Source organism: Gekko japonicus, unplaced genomic scaffold (genome assembly GCF_001447785.1).
Source record: "Gekko japonicus isolate JY-2015 unplaced genomic scaffold, Gekko_japonicus_V1.1 scaffold2171, whole genome shotgun sequence".
Taxonomy (NCBI): Eukaryota; Metazoa; Chordata; class Lepidosauria; order Squamata; family Gekkonidae; genus Gekko; species Gekko japonicus.
In genome coordinates, this window is record NW_015177084.1 from 38,417 (window position 1) to 43,904 (window position 5,488).

Sequence of the window (5,488 nt, forward strand, 5' to 3'; positions counted from 1 at the left end):
GGGAGCCATACTCGAGAAATAGATATCTAGATCCTGGCTGCTGTTTTATCCATATAGCAATGCATGAGCAGTTTGTTAGTGTTAACCCAAGATGCAAACTGACTCAAGCCGGAACTGCTTGAAGGAAACCATATTGTTCCATAATGCAAAATGTTTTTAAAAATATATTAAAAGATATAGAATCTAAGTGCCTTTTTGCCAAATTTCAGAGGATTGCACAATGCCAATGTAAGGTATAAAATTACCATCATTGGGGGGGGGGGACACACAGATTGATGAAAAATTCAAGCCCAGATGCAGAGCAAGGGTGGATGGGGCATTAATATTTTATCATGTTATTCTGAAATCCTTGCAGTCGCTGAAATATGGATAGCTGTCTGTTTAGGGTGCCAGTTATTCAGAGGCAGAGATCTTCCGGGTCTCAGTTCCAGCTCTGTTTTGTTCAACTGGATATCGTTTGTATACAATCAGCTCATCCAAGTACAGCAGTCTGCAAACAAACAAACAAACAAAGGTATAGAGAAGAGGATAAAAGCTTGCATCCAGAAGCCGGCTTAGGCTGCCACCTTCCAAGTGGGGTCTGGAGATCTCCTGGAATCTCCTGGAATAGATCTCCAGACCACATAAATCAGTTCCCCTGGAGAAAATGGATGCTTTGAAGGGTGGACTGTATGGCATTATAACCTGCTGAGGTCCCTCCCCTCCTCAAACCCCGCCCTCCTCAGCCTCCACCCCCTAAAAATCTTCAGGTATTCCCCAACCCAGAGCTGGCAATCTTAGTGTGTGTGTGTGTGTGTGTGTGTGTGTGAATGCATGATACACACAAAGAGAAGTTTGTGGGGGTTGGTCATCTTCTGGGCATGGAACAGCAGTCACTGCGGATGTGGGGAGGAGGTATTTGTGAATTTCCAACATTGTACAGTGGGTTGGACTAGATGACCCTGGAGGTCCCTTCCAACTCTATGATTCTATGATTTATTTATTTAAAACATTTTATGTTGACTTTCTGCCTAAATAGGGTTCCCAAAGAAGCAGATGTTGAACGTTGAAATATGTCAACATTTCAAACATCCAAAATAAAGTATATGTAAAATAATTCAATAAAACATTATAATTCAATAAAACAATATTCATTTTTGTTAAAAATCAACACAAATATATACACACAAAGGAGCACTTGAGCCTGCCCATAGGGAGTATCCATGGCTCAGTGGAGGAGACTCTCCTTGGGATCTAGAAGGTCCCATGTTCAATTCCTGGCCACCCCCTCGGCCATGGCTCAGTGGAAGAGCTTCTGGTGGGCATGCAGAAGGTCCCAGCTTCAATCCCCAGCATCTCCAGTTGAAGCGGACCAGGCAGTAGGTGATGTGAAAGACCTCTGCCTCAGATCCTGGAGAGCTGCTCCCAGTTTGAGTAGATGATTCTGACCATGATGGACGAAGATTATAAGGCAGCTTCATGTGACTGGGGGAAAAATTCTGCCACACAGTCAATGCCTTACAGGAGTTCTCTGGGGAAGGCGAGCAACTTCCCAGGCAAGCAACTGTGTCGTAAGGAACAGCTACTGTGATTGGCACAGCAGCACATTTTCCTTTATAAAAAACCCACAAAAAACAGATGCACAAAGTCAAGAGGTTCCGGCATAAAGAGACAAAACATGTCAGCTATCAAAAACATCATCGAAAAAACGATATCCCACTTTTCCTCTGGGTTCAAGGTGGCTTACAGTAATAGTTTAAAAATTCCGTTTAAAAAACGAAAATAAAGCAGCCAACCCCAAATCTCTCCCTCCTCACCCCTTAAAAGATGCCTGCCATTCAACCATCCAGAAAAACCCTAGAAAATGGGGCTGAAGATCTCCAAGGAGGGCCCCCCTAAGCTCTTCAGGGAGCCCATTCCACGAAGCCAGACCATGATGGTAAAGACTCAGGCTGTGATTGGGCCACCCTAAGTGACAAGATAACCAATAGATGGCTCCCTGACGACCATGGTTGACACACAGAGACACATGGAAGGAGATGGCCCTTCAAATGAGATGAACTGCTCTGAGGCTCGACTTGTGACTAAGGCCCGGCTGACAAAGAAGGCATGTACCTGACACATACGTTCAAGACAAAGTTGTCAGTGTAGCTAACCGTCTCAAAGGTGGGCGAGCAGCTCTGTGAGAACTGTCAGTGCTGATTAGACCAGAATCAATGCGCTTCGTGAATTATTAAAAGCAAAACTGTAATACGGTGGGGAGGGGGAGGAGGCATGGGATATCCCTGGTCTCTCAGAAGGTGAGCAGGGTCGGTACTTGGATACAAGACCACAAAGGAAGGCTCTGCAGAAGAAGGCAATGGCAACACACACACACACCCCTGCAGTTCTCAGTTCTCACTTTCCTTGAAAGCACCTTGCTGGGGTCACCATAATTCAGTTGTTGTGACTTGACGTCACTGACATATGTAATACACTGTATCTATTTGCCATATATATATTTTTAATCTCGTGATATCTCAGCAGCATACAATGTTACCCTATCCTGTATTTTATCCATGAAACAACCTTATGAGGTAGGTTAGGCTCAGAACGAGTGAGTTACCTAAGGATAGCTGGTGAGCTTCGTGGGTTTGTGGATATTAAAATCTGGGGTCCAACACTCAATGCCACAGGGAGCTGGATCCCATGACCCACCAGTGGAAGAAGCTGACGGTCACTCACAGCTATTCCCCGTCTTCCCCTACCATATAGTAGTCCAGGTGGTTGTGAGCCTGCAGTGGGGAGGGAGAGGGTTCAAAATTGCCCTTTCTGCCCCTTTGTTTCAAAAGGTGTGTGGTTATTTTTTTTTGGGGGGGGGCTTCTAGCACAGGTCCCAGTTCACTTAAAATGTATTGCCGTTTAAAACATAGTAACACATTTGTCATGACTCTCTGAATTGCAAAAGCTAATTTTCAGCAAGGAACCATAATGTTCTTTATATCAGGCCCATGATGTATTGCGAGATTATCATTGTTTTATTGTTAAAATCCAACTTTCATCACCTGCCTTGAATCCATACCAGTGACAGAAGTATTTAAAGTAAGTGACTGACTGACTGAATAATAAGGGGTTATCGGGAAGGCAGCTATGCTACCTGGGCTTCATTTGTCCATCAATATCTAGGGCTGAGCCAAAACCACCACTCAGTTTTCAGGAACATTTTTGCTTGTGTAAAAAAATAGACACCCCCCGCCCAGTAATTTTCCATTTGTGTTTCTCTCTGTTGTGTTCTATGTAATTCTTGATTGGCTGGAATCACTCATGTGACTAATTTAGAAAGAAGCCAGATAAAGCAGGGTTTTAGCCAAAGCAGCTGCAAGAGTTAGAGTGGGTGGGAAATGTCATTAACAGAATCGAGAAAGGCCAATATGCTACCAAATCTATGTATTTCTAACTAGGGGTATGAAAAAAAAGAAATTATTTTTGGGGTGTTCAGGTGTACTGAACCCAAAAATATCAATATTTTGTGATATTCCCGAATCTCAATATTGGTATGATATTGGGATTTGGGAAATAATAGGGATTGCCAAATTTATTTGGCTCCATTATACCTTATGGGGACTGTCCCCATATGCTATAATGGAGAAGGGGGTGGGTGAACTCACACCACTTCCAGGTTCAGTCATGCACAGTGTGGCTTGTGAAAGCCATTTAAAAGGAAAGCTCCCTTTAAATGGCTTTCGCAAGCCAAGCCACACTTAAGTGAACTCGAAGCAGGGTGAGTTCCCTAAAGGCTTGGCTGAGGCTCTGCTGAGCAGCCCACCAGCAGAAAAGAGGGAGGGAAGATCTGAGATCTTCCTCCCCTTCCATTCTGCTGGCCTCTGGAGCCACGGCCAGTAGAAAGGAGGGAGCGAAGATCTCAGATCTCCCTCCCCCCATCGTGCTGGTTTCGGGAACTGCAGCCAGCAGAAAGGAGGGAGGGAAGATCTCAGATCTTCTTCTCCTTCCTTTCTGCTGGCCTTGGGGAGAGTTCTCCTCACTGAACCATCTCCTGGGAGAGCTCTGTGGGGCAGTCTGGTTTGAATCAGGCTGCCTAGAAGAGCCTGGCTGAGGCTGTGGACAGAGTTCTCTCCACAGGACTTGCTCCTTTGCCAGCTCTGCTGGGCAGTCCAGTTTGAAACAGGCATCCCGCTAGAGTACCCGCTGAGGCTGCAGGGAGAGTTTAAACCAAGCTGCAAGAGGAGCCAGGCAGCCCCAGCTGAGGTGGCACAGAGCGGTCAGCCCTGCGTCACCCCAACTGATCCTCTCTTGCAGCTTGGAGCTGGGGTCATGCAAAGGCGGTGGGGAGCCACTTCCGCTGGGACTGGCTCACTCAAATAAAAGCCAAAAAAAATCGGCTTTCTTTGGGCTGAGCCTAATTGGTAGCCAAATACGTCTTGTGTGTTCATGGCTCTCATGTCATCTCTGGCTTTACATATCCACAGATATTAGGGCTGCCTACCTCCAGGCCCCTCCAGGCCAGATACTGAAGCTGAAGCTCAGATACTTTGGCCACCAAATGAGAAGGGAGCACTCACTGGAGAAGACCCTGATGCTGGGAAAGACTGAAGGTCAAAGAAGACGGGGATGGCAAAGGATGAGACTGAGCAAAGGATGAAATTGAGCAAACTCCGGAGAATGGTGGAGGGCAGGAGGGCCTGGCGTGAAGTGGTCCATGGGGTCACAAAGAGTCAGACTTGATTGTGCAACTGAACAACAACAACAACCTCCAGGTGGTGGCAGGAGAAATCCACCAGAATCGCAACTGATCTCTAGGCTAACAGACATCAGTTCCTCTGGAGAAAATGGCTGCTTTGGAAGGCAGACTCTACAGCATTATACCCTGCTGAGGATTCTCCCCTCCCCAAACCATGCCCTCTCAGAAGAACATCAGAAGAACCCTGCTGGATCAGACCAATAGTCCATCTAGTCCAACATCCTCTCTCACACAGTGGCCACCCAGTTCCTCTGGAGGGCCAACAACAGGTCAGAGAGACTGAGGCCTTCCCTTGATGTTACCTCCTGGCTCTGGGAGTCAGAGGATTAGTGCCTCTGAATGTCAAGGTTCCCCTCAGCCACCATGGCTAGTAGCCATTGATAGACTTATCCTCCATGAATCTGTCTAATCCCCCCTTTTAAAGCCGTTTATTCCTGTGCCCATCACGGCATCCTCTGGCAGCGAATCCCACAATTTAATCACTTGCTGTATAAAGAACTATTTCCTTTTGTCCTTCCTGAACCTACTGCCCATTGGTTTCACTGGATGCCCTTGAGTTCTAGTATTTGGGGAGAGGGAGAAAATTTCTCTTTGTCAGCTCTCTCCACCCCATGCTCTCCATGCTCTGCCCCCCAAATCTCCAGGAATTTCCAAAGCCAGAGCTTGCAGTCCTATTAGCTACGTTGAGAATTAGCTGTATAGGTGAAATTACTGATACACATTATTTTGAGAAGTACTCACCGTGGAACTCAAGATTCTTATACCTCTCAC